At 41.1% G+C, this 12,830-nt stretch overlaps 1 pseudogene; it reads left to right on the forward strand.

The window, feature by feature from the left end:
* Window positions 1-647: 647 nt before the first annotated feature.
* LOC125506912 lies at window positions 648-9,080 on the forward strand (annotated as a pseudogene).
* The last annotated feature ends 3,750 nt before the right edge of the window (window positions 9,081-12,830 follow it).

Consider the following 12,830-nt stretch of genomic DNA (forward strand, 5'->3'; position numbering starts at 1 on the left):
GTACTAGTTCGTACTCATCCTCCTCGCTAGGAAATCCACCACAAACAGGAGTAGGGTCTTACACCGCAAGGTGGCCTGAACCTAGGTAAATCATCGTGTTCATTTCTTCTTCCGTTCGCTCAAGCACGACGGAGCTAGGCCGTGAGGCAGTGGGCAGCAAGCCATAGCCCATCGGAGCCCTTCACGCACGCCCCAGAGTTCAAACCTTGTTTTGGGTCCGCGGAGCCCCAATTCTGACGTTGACCTCCACCTACCGCCCGCCTTGCTCACAACTTCTCCATTAATGGCAGTCGAGCCACTCTTTTAACATGTGGTTAATGCACCTGGACAGAGGGCGTTTGGTTGTGATCCCATGGCCCCGCTCAACGTTAGCATTGTTTTGTTCTTGCCTCAGTGAGAACGTGAATTTAGCCTATTTTTGACTCGTATACATGTACCTACGAGGTTACGAACAAAATAATACAATGACAAATTTACAGGCAACGGATAATAATTGTCTTACATATTTCGGATAATTTAAAATGCCACATATCATCATGCCGCGCGTGCTCTGCTAGCGGTTGGGGCCGACGCACGATCACGTTGGGGGCCCCATATGTATGCGATTGCGCCGCGCGCGTCGCCACGATGCAGTTACGTGCAACACGATGGAGTTACGCGCTACAAAAACTACCATCCGGGCGTGCCGATATTCTAGGCCGTCCGACTTCCCCATTAACTTCTGCGGCCATTATAACCTTAGTCTCTTCAACCTTTCAATTGCGCCCGACAACACAACAAGCACACCAATGATGACACATACAAAGAGAATATCTAGAGGCGCTCCAATGGAGTTCGATGTGCATCGTGTGGACACCCATGTGAGGGGTAAGGACCTCTTGATGGTGTACACCATCGACCCAGCCGTCGTGGAGGACTCCATCAACATCATGGAGCAGTCCTCGCCGAGGATGACAAGTACAGAGAGGTCAGCATCGACCTCCAGTAGACCAACAGTCCTTCCGGGAAAGATCAGAAGGTTATCGTCGCCCAGTTGTGTGTGCGTCATCACGTCCTCATCTACCACTACTACCTGACCACAAAACCTTGCAAGTGTTTCGCTAGGTTTTTCAACAGTTCCAATTACAAGTTTGCTACAGTGGACATTGTCGATGATGTAAAAGCGCTCGAGGTTTCGGACTTGGCCTGACAGAAGCTTGTCGAAATCCATGGTCACTACAGGGTCTAGGGCAGCATAAAGAAGGACCCCCTTGTTGACCTCGCCTCGTCCATCATCGACCCCACCTACAAAAACATGAAGGAAGATGGCAAGAAAAACCCTGCAGCCTGGCACGATGCCTGGGTGAGGAGATTGGATGAAGGTCATCTCAAGTTCGCGGCCAAGAACATGTACACATGCTACAAGATGCACAAGAGAATCGTTCACATGAGGGAGTGCCTCCTTTCTGTAATCGACAAGGGATCGAGCCACCAGTAGAGCAGTGGCGGCAAGCGTCACAATAAGAAGTGGATGATGATTAGATGATCGTTTATCCTAGTTAATTATGTATGCAATTGTTTAATTTGTTGTGTGCAAATGTCATGTGTGTACTAGCCACTTATGTAATTGGATGTTTAATTTGCTTATGCAATCATTTCCTTATAAGTAATATATGTTGTTGTTCAATAAACATAGCAAATCACATCACGCACAGACTAAACTAGGGAACCCGTCGGTGATGATTTCATCAATCGATGACAATTATATACTACAAGCGTTTCCCACAACACACACGGCTTATTGACAACAATCGTCTATATTATTATGGGTCGTCGCACACATTTCTGATTACGGACCTGTTCGTCGTGTATCACATATATCTTGTTAAGTTGAACCGTTTTTGTTTCTTGGCTCATCGTAAACAGTTAATCAGAGTGAATTGTATTCCGTCTATCGCACATACCTTGATCTGGCTGACCGTTTATGTTGTGTTGCGTAATCGCAAACAGTTCATCCGAGTAAACTATATGCCATATATTGCACACACCTTGATCTGGCTGTCGATTTCTATTGTTTAGGCTCATCGCAAACAGTTCGTATCGATCAACTATATGCCACGTATCGCACATATAACTTTAATCTGAATCGTGCTTGATGTCTCCAACATCGCACATAGTTTGTCTTATTGCTGACAGTTTTATTATGACACTATTTGTGATGCATGCATCACACACAATTTCGTTGAAGAGTCTCTGATTCATGTGTTGCGCTAGCAGCATCTTGCAGTAGTGGTAGTGATTTCGAAACCCTCGAGAGCGCTTTAGTACTCAAGCACCGTCCTTACTAACTTATTGTCCTTTATTTCCTATTTTTATCTTTTTATTAGTTTAGTTAAACCCCTCTTTTATCTAGTTTCCCTAGCAACCGATAGAGTAGACTATTTCCAAACTCCAGTTTGGATGCGTACATAGCTGCATAAGTGACAACGTACTTGTGGGGTTTGTGCTGCCTACCTATCAGCTCCCTGTGAGTTCGACACTTATCACGAAAGTGCTACAACAGACATGTGCACTTGCAGGTCATCAACTTTCATGAACGTTTTTTGAATTTCATGATTTTATAAATGGCAAAAGAATTCTAAATTCACGAATTGTTTTCAATGTCGTGAACAATTTTTTAAATCATGAACCTTTTTCAAATCAGCGTACTTTTATAAATTAGCAAGCTTTTGCTAAATTCACAAAATTGGTTTTTGAATTTTTGACATTTTTCAAATACATCAAAACAAGCCCAAATTTAGCAACTTTTTTCCACTCGCGAGCATTCTTTAAATTTATGAACTTTTTCCGAATTCATTTTCTATTTTAAATCTCTTTTTTTTAAATATGAATTTTATTCAAAACCGTACACTTTTTTATTTCCAAATTTGTTTCAAAATTTTCATAAAAAACATGTTTTTCCCACGACAGCAACTAACAGCAACAAATTCGGGTGGAAAAACCCTGTGAACAGCTAGGCGGAGCGAGTGAGCACCAATTCCTATTCAGTACCCTTAGCGCACATTATTGCCATCCCCTAGTGTGGTTGCATCCCCGGTGAAACGTTGAACCGTACTGGTTTTTATCTAGCTTCTGATCTATTTTTCACTCGAACTAATTTTTCAACTGGGTGGGGCATAATGTCGAAAAATTCAGATCTATTTTTTAGATGATCCAATTTTTTTAAAAAAATTTGATTTTTTTTGAAAATTTGCGAACTTCCTTCAAATGCATAATTGTTTTTCAATTTTATAAATTTTCTAAAAATGCGCGCGTTTTTCCTTCAGATTTTCATTGTTGTTCAAATTCATGAACTTTTTCAAGATTCTTGTTTTTTAAAGTCAACGGTCAACCGGTCACGACTGACCGAACAAAGGGTGAGAGCAACTTAATGAGTGGGCTGCTCGCTCAGTTGGGCGGTCCACCTGGGGAAGTGCGTGGGTGCTGGTTTGGCAGCTCGGCGTTTGAAGTGCTTACTTGAAAGTCATTGAGCGAGGAGAGAGCTCCTATGCAACGCCTACAACGCCAGTTGTTGCACCTGGTGCTCAGGCGCGTCGGCCCAACAAATGTGACCTGCTCTCAAACATAACAAACGTAAAGATTTTTTTTTAGAGAAGCAGGATTCGAACTTCACACGCAAGGGTTGATGACTAAACCTAACAACCACCAGGTCAACCTCATTTTCTTGATCACAACTAGGAAATGGAGATATTTGACCATTCCTTTAGTTAACATATACTCCCTCCCGCACGAATTACTTGTCGCAAAAATGAATAGTAATGGATATATCTAGAAATCAAAATACGTCTACATACATCTATTTCTACAACAAGTAATTCCAGACGCAGGAGTATTATATACCCAGTATAAATTATTTTAAAAAGAAAGTATAAATAATAAAGTGAATTCTAAAATATGAAAATGACGATGCATTTGAAAAAAAGCTCATAGAAAATGTAAAATTTTCAGGGAAATAAAAATAGTTCACGAATTTTAGAAAAGCTCGTAAATTTGAAAAAATCATGAATTTCGAAAAAGAATACGTATTTGAATAAAAACAGCCATTTTGAAAATGTTCACGAATTTGAAAATTCATAGCTTATTAAAAAACGTTCTCAAATTTTAAAAATGTCATCCATTTTGAAAAAAAAGTTCATCAGCTAGGAAAATAAGTTCATCGATTTGAGATAAATGTTCATGAATTTGAAAAGGTTTCATAGACTTTTTAAAAAAAGTACACCACTTGGAAAAGTTTTGTAATTTGAAGCCTTGCAAAAATAATAATAAATGATGAATTCATAAAATCAAATTTTGGAAAGGTACACAATTTGAAAATAGTTCACGAAATTGAGCAAGTTCACTAAAATTTGGGAAAAAATGTTCATTGATATAGACAAAAAGTGCGTACACTTTAGAAAAAAGTTCTCAAATTTGAAAACGATTATCGAGTTTTAAGAAATGTTCATGTATTTTGATGAAAAGTTCATCAATTTTTTAAAAATTTCATTCATTTGAAAAGGGGGAAATTAAAAATTAAAAATATAAAGAAAAGGGAAAAAACAAAAGAGAATACAAATGAAAAATGAAAAAAAAAGAAATAGAAAGAAAAAACAAACAATGTAAATCACGCCGCGCAAAACAGAAGAAAAAGGAAGAATGTAGTCACGATAGTTGAGGTGTCCTCGTTGGTCATCGCCGTTTATACTGATTGAAGAGGACGCAAGTTCGAGAGTTCAATTCCCACAAGGCACATTCCCTTTTTGCAGGTTAACAGAAAAAATGAAAAAGTGTAAATGGGTCGGCCAGATGCGCAGGAGGGGGGGGGGTGTTCCGGTTTGCGTATCACACATTAACTCGCGTCTAAGGTGCCAAATAGGAGTTGGGTCGCGCGAGTGGGCGACACGAAGTGGGAACTCGACCGAGATCATGCTAGCCCACGTGATGGGGCGCGTGGGCACTTGTCGGCCATTTGATACCTTAAGCATTGGGATGCGTCTATATATCGCTTCATGCGAATGCTACGCTAGCCTCATGCGCCCTTCGCCTGTTTTTGGGCCATCCCTTGAGGCATTTATATAGTGTGAGGGGAAACATTCAAAAAAGCTTACATAAAACATTTGAAAAAAGGTAAGCAAGCAGTAAAAAATGTCAAATATGTATAGACGAAATGTTTTTCAAATATAAAAAAAATGTATAAAAAATATATAATGTGTACGAAAAAACTTGGTCATGTATTTAAGAAAATGTTAATCAAGCATTTCAAAAAATGTTAATCCTGTATTTGCAAATATGTTAAATATGTATAGAGAAAATGTTTTTCAAGTATCAAAAATGTATACAAAAGACATACAATGTGTATGAAAAATTACCATATATTTAAAAAATGTTAATTTAGCATTAAAAAGAATGTTAATCATGTATTTGAAAATTGTTAAATGTGTATAGAGAAAATGTTTTTCAAGTATAAAATAAATGTATAACAAAATATACAATCTGTATGAAAAAATTGCTCATGTATTTATAAAACACTAAGCTAGCATGAAAAATGTTAATTCGGCATTTAAAAATAATAAATGCACAGAGAAAAAATGTTGACCATGTATAAAAATGTTTATGAAGCATGTGAAAAATGTTAAATCTATATAGAAAAAAGATGATCATTGGATTTGAAAAATATTAATCAAGCATTTGGAAAAAAAAGTTAAACATGTATACTGAATTTTTTTAATGTGTACAGAAAAAATGTTAATCAAGCATTTAAGAAATGTTAAATATGTACAGAAAAAATGTTAACCACGTATTCAATAAATGTTAATCTTGTATCTAAAAATTATTAAACATATATTAGAATAATTTATTAGATATATACCAAAAATGTGTATAGAAAAACAAAAAAAAACAAGAGAAAACAAAATAAAATCAATCAGTATGAAGAAAAGAAACAAACAATGTCAAAGAATATGAAGAAAAAATAAAGAAAATAAAAATTCTTGTGGAAATGAAAAAAGAAACAAAGAAAACCAAAGAAAAGAAGAAGAAAAAAAACCAAGAAAAAGATGAAGAAAAACCGTTGAAAAAATGAAAAAAGAGAAAAACAAGAAACCCTCTGAAAAACCCGTGGAGGACCCGTTCTTTTTCTTCAACTAAGAGGCAACCTACTAACATAGTACGTACATGAAGATGGTTGAGTGGCTACCAGCACTACCGTTCAATCCAACGATCCTGATACCGAATCCTGTGTATCCCCCTTTTCTCCCCGAAGATCTCGCTAAAGCATTTTCTGTCCTCATAATAGACTACGTCGGCCCCATTTTGGGGTTTTGTCGATCGCTCGCTCGATGGCCCACTGTGCGTTCGTTCGACTTGTTTATTTTCTCTTTTTGGTTTTCTTATTCGTTTTTTCTTTTTTTTGTCTTACGGTTTTCTCTCTTTCTTAGGATATTCTATTTTCTTTTTCTGTTCATTGTTTTTTTTACCTTTTTGTCGGTTTACACTAGTTTTTCCTTTTTGTTTCTTTTTCTTCAGCTTTTTTTGTTTCACTCTCAGTTGACTCCGGTTTTTTCTGTTTTTTGTTTATTTTTCTTTAATTGCACTCATTTTCTTGTTTTCCTTTTCCTGTCTTTTCTTTGGTTGTATTTTTGTTTCTTCACTAGTTTTTCTTTCTTTCTTTCTTAATTATACTTTGGTTTTATTTTGTCTTTTCTCGGATTTCTCCGTTTTTTTTTCGTTTTCATCATTTTTTTTCAAACACATGTGTAATGTTTCTTTTGATTTTCATTCCACATTATTCATATAAGACAAGAACATTTTTGAAATAGATGTTTAACATTTTATAAATTGAACTTTAATTTTTTTTCAACCAATGGTAAATAATTTTATACATGTTTTTAACTTTTTCAAATGCTTAATTAATATATTTCAAATACAAGATTAATATTTTTGGAATACATGGTCAACACCTTTTCTGTATGCATTTAATATTATATTTTCAAATGCTTGATCAAAAAACTTCAAGTACAAGCTTAAAATTTTGTAATACATGGTCAACAGTTTTTCTACACATATTTAACATCTTTCTACTTTTTATCAAAAAAATTCAAATGCAAGATTGACTTGTTTTGAATACATGGCCAACATTTTTTATACACATTTACATTTTCAAATACATGACTAACATTTTTCAAAATGTTATTTAAATTGTATTTTTGTGATATATATGACTAGAATATTTGGAAGTGTAAACAGAAGTAAAAAAAAGGGAAATAAAAAGTGAAAAAAATGTGAAAAAGAAACAAAACCCAAAAACGAGGGTTGTGCCCCCCAACGCAGGTGCGCCAGCCCATGTCACGCTGCCTTGACTCCAGGGTTCCTTTCATCCCGCTATAAGCGAGACATAGGGACGCCCCTTTTTCTCTACCCTATTTGTTTAAGTATGCGCTAAATGGGCCAGCCCGTTATTGTACAAACTTCAGGTAAGTCTTCCATAAGGCTCGATAAAAGCAAGATATATAATTTGCAAAGCAAAATCACTAATTAAGGAGTCACAACCTATGAGTATCTTTTTTTTCGTAGAAAAACCATTTTATTTTTTAAACCGTGCGTCCAAATCTTGAACCATTTTCTCCGTTAAATTCCTCGCGTCAAGATCTTCAAAACTTGATCCCATGTCTATAGGTTTCGATGAACTTTTTTTCATGAAAAATCAAACAAGAAAAATGAAACCGAGGACACCTTTTTTTTCTTTTTCTGAAGAGGCATAGTTGTGCCTCTCGCAAAAGCAAATCCATGCCTTCATGGATAGTAAATCTGTGCCACTCATAGAAGAGAAAAAACTGCTTTGTTTTCTTTTCAGAGAGGCACCGTCGTGCCTCTCGCAAAAGCAAATCCGTTCCTCCATGAAAAGTAAATTCATGTCTCTCGAGAAAGAAAAATAGAAACATGTTTCTTCTTTTTCGAGAGACATAACTGTGCCTCTTGCAGAATCAAATATGTGCCTTCACGAGAATAAATCTACGCATCTCATGAAAGGAAAAAAAAAGTTTATTTTTACTTTTTTGAGAGGCTCTCGTGAAAGAAAATCTGTGTCTCCACGGAAAGCCAAATGTGTGCTATCCGGTGCTTCTAGCCCACCAAAAATAAATCTTGCGAGGGCCCTTCAAGGAGTACTCTTGATTAGGGCATCTCCAACAGCCGCGTCAAAAGACGCGCGCGTGCGGTAAACTGGCTTTTTAGCGCGCGCGGGACGTTTTCGCGCGCTCCATCGGTGTCGGGAAACTAGCGCGCGCGGCGGGGGGGGGGGGGGGGGGGGGGGGGGCGGCAGCTCGCGCGCTAGATTTGGCGACCGCTTCCGGCGCGCCTATAAATTGCGGCGCTCGCCACGCGGCTATCCACACTGCCACGCGCGCTCTCCCCCGTTTCCTCGTAGGCCCCTTTGCTTCTTTGCTACCCCAGCGCCTCGCCACCGACGCGCCACCATGCCGCCACGCCGCCGAGGAGTGTCGGGCTACTGCGGCGTCCGCCAACGCCCCAACGGCTGGTACTACGCCGAGATCCGGTCCGGCGACGTCCGGCTCGGCCTCGACACCTTCGAGACCGCGCACGAGGCCGCCCGTGCGTACAACCCGGTGGCATGGCGCCTAGACAGGCCGCGCGCGCAGATGAACTTCCAGAACGTCCACACGCGCCGGCAGGCCCAGGACGTCGCCCCTCCGCCTCGTCTTATCACGGACCAGAACCGTGCGGAGCACACTCGGCGGTAGCGCCGCCTCCTCATCGCCGAGGAGGACGAGCGAGGCATGGCGGAGTGGCGCCGGCGCCATCCAGAGGACGTCGCCAACGAGCAAGCCTGCTGGGCGGAGAGGACGGCAAAGCGCCACGCGGATCGGTTGGACATGCATCGGCGAAAGGCCCTGGCGTTATGACAGTGTGATATTGTTGAAGCAGGTGGGCAATCGATCTTTACGGATAATGATCCTTGTTGGGAGGACATGTGCCTCGATATCTCGGACCAGACCAGCGATGATGATGATGATGATGATGATGATGACGACGACTGGGAGTAGGTTGTAATTGCACTATCTAGTCATTTTTATGTCGTTGCATCATAGTTTTATCTATCTATGCTATGGAACTATATAAAATATTTATGTATCGTTTTTATGTATTTTTTTTTAATACGTATGGAATGTTCCTGCGATAGCGTGCGCTACATTTTAGCATGGCTGCTGAATCTACGCGCGCTAAATTTTAGCGCGTATGTTGAAGTCAGCGCTGCCCGCCGCGCTAAATCAGGCGATGAGCGCGCTGAAAATAATTTTAGCGTGCTGCACGTTGCGCGGCTGTTAGAGATGCTCTTAATTGCTCTCCATGGACCTGTTTTCTTTTTCACTGCCAGCTGGACCGTAGCGCCTACTCTGGGCCTTTAACACTTTAACTGGTCCATGTGTCCTCATGGGCCTGCCCTGTAGAGTTTGCCTGGTATATTTTTCTAGTGGAGCTTCCTTGGTCAGTGTGCAATAGAAATGCCAAACTGTTTGGCTGCTACTCCTCTACAGGCCAAACGGTTTAGCACGACTTCGAACATGGGAATAAGCTTTCTGATAGACCAATGGCGTGCTTCAGACATATATATCCACACATGGTTGTACATCCGCCTACCACTCAAATTCCCTCACAGTCACGACGTGCGCACTGTACGTGTCTATCCCAACAGCGTGTGCACACGACACGACACCAGTGACGAAGCTAGGATTCGAGTATAGAAAAGGCCAAGTACGTATATTGATCTAATCTTATTGATAATTACTCGTCGCTTCTATTAAAATTGTCGATCGTTGGGGGGAGGGGGGGGGGGGGGGGGGGGGGGGCGGGGGGGGGGGGGGGGGGGGGGGGGGGGGGGGCAGGCCCCTGCTCGTCCCCTCCTGACTCGACACGACCCTACCCGGCTACCCCTACAAAAAGTTGACTCGGTTGACCTCTCACCGGTCGATCTATGCACGCAGGAGGAGATGGTCGAATAGCTCATGTCATGCTGCTGCGCTGGTTCGGTTTCACACTGATATGCCGTGCAGGCAAAAAGTGGGCACTCCAATTGCGAGACTGAGCGAGTGGCCGACCTCTCTGTTTCACACTGATCTGCCGGAAAAGACGGGGCTGAGGCGTACGTTGCGTTAGAAAATGCAGCGGCGTGCGAGGAGCTGACACGGTGCGCTTTACCCAATCGAGCCCACCCATCCGCCCGCCCGCGCGCACCAGTGGAGTGCCGCTATTGCTGCCCTACAGTGACACCTCGATTAATCTAGCAACCTGCAGTAGATAGCGGATGCAGGCATGCAGCTAGATCACAGTACTGGCTTATCACATAATTGAGTGAGTGAGTGAGTGGACACTATTGGCCACTCAGCACGGACCAAACACTTCCGGATCCTATACACAAACGCATAAAGATTGTGGGAAGATATGTTCTATTCCGGGGATCCGTTTTATATTCCACGCATCTGGCATCTGCGGCGGGATGAGTTCACGTGTTATTGGATTTACCACTAGAAACACATGTCACGTAGGTAATGCTCCGTGACACTTGTAGCAGCCTCCACTTTTTGAGAAGGCGGTACTCAATGTTAAAAATAAATAATTCCCGCTTCTTCTCATAGGTTTGAAGGAGTTTTAACAACATATCCTATTCTACTCATATACCTAGGGAAGTAAAATGTTTCCTCCTCCTAAGAGGAAATGCGATATTTTAACAATCGCTAGATGCGATGATGTAATTGTTGGCTCAACTCGGGTCATATTGTTGTCCCTATGGGTTTTTTTTTCGAAAAGAGGGAATGCCCCGGCCTCTGCATCTGAGCGATGCATACGACCCTCATATTAAGCAAATAAATATGTTCCAAACAAAGTCTGAAAGTCTAGAAGTCTCCCAAAAACCGAAAAAAAAGCTCACACAGAGCCAAAAGCGCTAGAATACAAACTAGCAAAGTAAAGGACGCCACAACCGGCTGGCAAAACAGAGGGATAGGTAAACTAATTGCCTATCCTATTACATGACCGCCATCCAAACCGGTTGAATATATCCCGAGCTACCATCTCCCAGTGGATAGATTCAGTAACCAAATGCTCCCTGGCCTCCGTCGGAGTGAGTAGCGACCACGAATGGATCAATGCCGTGGCTCGGAAAATAACCTGGAAAAAATGAATACGTGATATCCTGTTAAAAACCAAATCATTTCTGCAATTCCATATAGTCCACAACAAGGCACAAACTCCTACACAAATATGTCTCGCTAATTCGGGCTCTATCCCGTTAATCCACGTCCCAAATAACGTGTTGACAGAATTCGGTGGAGTAATATTGAAAGCAATATGGACCGTCCGCCATAAAACTTTGGCTAGCGGGCAATCAAGCAAAAGGTGTTTGATCGTCTCATCCCGATCACAGAAACTACACCTAGTAGGTCATGTCCAATTACGCTTTTTCAAGTTGTCCTTGGTTAAAATAACTTGTTTATGGACAAACCATATAAACACTTTTATTTTTAACGGAACTTTGACATCCCAGACATGCTTGGAGCTAGGAATGAAGCTTGAATTGATAATATCAATATACATGGATTTAACTGTGAATACTCCATACCTAGTAAGCTTCCAGCGTAATTCATCGGGTTGTTGAGAAAGCTGAACCTCCATCAGTCCGCGTACTAGACGGGGCCATTCTTCCCAACGATTGCCCGCTAGCGGTCGTCTGAACTGAATATTAAGGGGGGTAAATTGAAATACCGTTGCAACGAACACCTCACGTCGTTGAACAATACGATATAAAGACGGGTATTGAATGGCTAAAGGTGTGTCTCCGAGCCAAGTATCCTCCCAGAAACGTGTACCAGCACCGTTACCAATAATAAATTTTGTCCTATTAAACAGAGATGTTTTGACTTTCATAAGTCCCTTCCAGAAAGGCGAGTCAGTTGGCCTTACTGTCACATGAGACAAAGTTTTGGTCTGAAGGTACTTGCTACGAAGGATTTGCGCCCATGTGGCATCAGTCTCACTCGAAAACTTCCACAGCCACTTACTAAGAAGGCATCTGTTTTTAACTTCAAGATTCTTATAATACCAAGACCCCCTTGGTCTTTCGGTCTACAGATGATATCCCATTTAGCTAGGCGGTATTTTCTTTTTAGTTCATCGCCTTGCTAGAAGAATCGCGATCGATAAAAGTCCAGTCTTTTCCTGACTCCAACTGGGACTTCAAAGAACGATAAGAGAAACATAGGCATACTCGTGAGAACCGAATTTATCAGAATTAATCGGTCTCCGTATGACATGAGCTTGCCCTTCCAGCAACTCAGTTTCTTTTCAAACCGGTCCTCGATGCACTTCAATTCTCTGTTTGTCAGCTTACGGTGGTGGATTGGTATACCTAAGTACGTAAAAGGTAAAGCCCCCACATCGCACCCAAACAATTGCCTATAAGCCTCTTGTTCATCTTTGGCTCTACCAAAGCAGAACAATTTGCTCTTGTGAAAGTTAATCTTTAACCCGGTCAATTGTTCAAAAAGGCATAACACAAGCTTCATGGGTACTCGAGTATAATCAAGGATGTTTTATTATGTCTCGATTCAACTCGCACCCACTAAATTATAGAGATATTCGTCAAAATAGTTTCAAAGAGGAATATCTTATCTTTACCATACGCAACGGATATGGCAAAGCACATTCTCAATATATCATCAGGATTACACTACAATGTGAGAGGATAAATCTGGACGATGCCACCCGATGCAACAGGGATACACATGCCGAGGTTGAAA

This window comes from Triticum urartu, chromosome 5, assembly GCF_003073215.2.
Source record: "Triticum urartu cultivar G1812 chromosome 5, Tu2.1, whole genome shotgun sequence".
NCBI classification, from domain to species: domain Eukaryota; kingdom Viridiplantae; phylum Streptophyta; class Magnoliopsida; order Poales; family Poaceae; genus Triticum; species Triticum urartu.